Raw genomic sequence first — 1649 nt, forward strand, 5'->3', positions numbered from 1 at the left:
TAGGTCGAGGCACAGACACGGTCCTCAACACGCAATCTGTAGATTCTATTCGATAGATTGAAATTGTACGTTAAACATCATAGCATAGTTGTGTAGAAACACGAAGTGGCTGGCCAGCAGAGATAGATGGGATGGGCTGAGGGAAACTGAGGGTTGGTGTGTGGAATTGGAGACAAGTGGGAGTGGAGTTGCTGTGTGAGAGAGAGAATGATGGTCAAAAGATAAAGGGAAAAAAAGTCTAAATAAAACATAATAAAAGTACATTTGAATGACACTAAGTGGCAGTGTTTTTACAACTAATGCCGGTTTGCCTGAGGCTGATGCCGTGCATGTGTTTATACACATGCATATACACACACTCTCATTCAAATAAACACATACAAGAACACACACATACATGTAATAGTGCCAGACATGCACACAAACATATACAGTTGACATTGCTGTTATGATTTCGGTTGTCCTTGATGTCCTTTGTTTTAAATGTATTATTTTTTAATCTTTTTTTTACATTGTTGTTTGCTGTTTTCTTCTGTCTTTTACTTGGAGGGTTCGGGTTTCACAAGTTTGATCATGAGAAAGGAAACTATGACATATTTTATATCACTATCATGCACTCTCACCCACTATCACCCTCACACATAAGGATATGTCTCTGTTGCGGAAAGACTGGGACATGTTTGATAGTGTCTTGATGCTGCATTAGTTGTCCTTCATGTTCTAATACTTTAATGTTACCCCTTCCTTGTGTTTTTGTAATAAATAATAAATACATGTAAAAATTAAAAAGCATTTCACTGTAAGGTATTGTTGTTGTTGTATTCAGCGCATGTGACTAACACAATTTGATTTGATTAGATATTGTTATCCACGTCGACACCAACAACATTGGGATTAAACAGTCAGACGTCACCAAGTGCAACATAACTTGTAACGTAGCTAGAAAGGTGTTTTGACAACGTGAACGCGATTGATCGACAGTCTACTGGGTGGGGCGTTATACGGTCTTTCATTCATTGGATTCCTATCCCCTTTCTATAATATCTCTGGCAACGGCACAATGCAATGCACCCTGGACTAAAGAGGCAGACAAATAGAAAAAATGTGCTAGACTCTCAGTTAAATTACACATTTTTAGAGGTAGGAATTTCCTCAAAATATGATCAATGGCTCGTCTGAGAGAAGAAATCCTCCCAAAATATGACATCAGCCAGTACTAAAATCTGACATGTTTGATAGAAATTTTTGCGATCAAAAAGTCGTATTTCTATTAACTTCCAGGGTAGTGAGAGCAACTTTATCACAGTGCTACATCATACCGGACAGATTTCTGCCTGATTGAATACCAATAACTCAGATACACATGAAAACATAAAATGGTCCAGGGAATCCATAGACCATCACTCAGAAATGCACAAAAACAATATAACATTCTAAATGGGCAAAATGGGTGAACCTTTCCTTTAAGCATACAGAGGAAGATATCCAATGATATGTCCATCTATATTACTCATAAAATCAAGGCTCATTTAATTTTTGGTGACTTCCATCGTTATTGAATGTGTCTGTTAAAAAAACAACAACATTTTAGCAGTTGGTGGCAAATAAAAAAAACAACGTACTCTCTCTTTGGCATACTGCCCAGACAG

This window comes from Oncorhynchus keta, chromosome 4, assembly GCF_023373465.1.
Source record: "Oncorhynchus keta strain PuntledgeMale-10-30-2019 chromosome 4, Oket_V2, whole genome shotgun sequence".
NCBI lineage: Eukaryota > Metazoa > Chordata > Actinopteri > Salmoniformes > Salmonidae > Oncorhynchus > Oncorhynchus keta.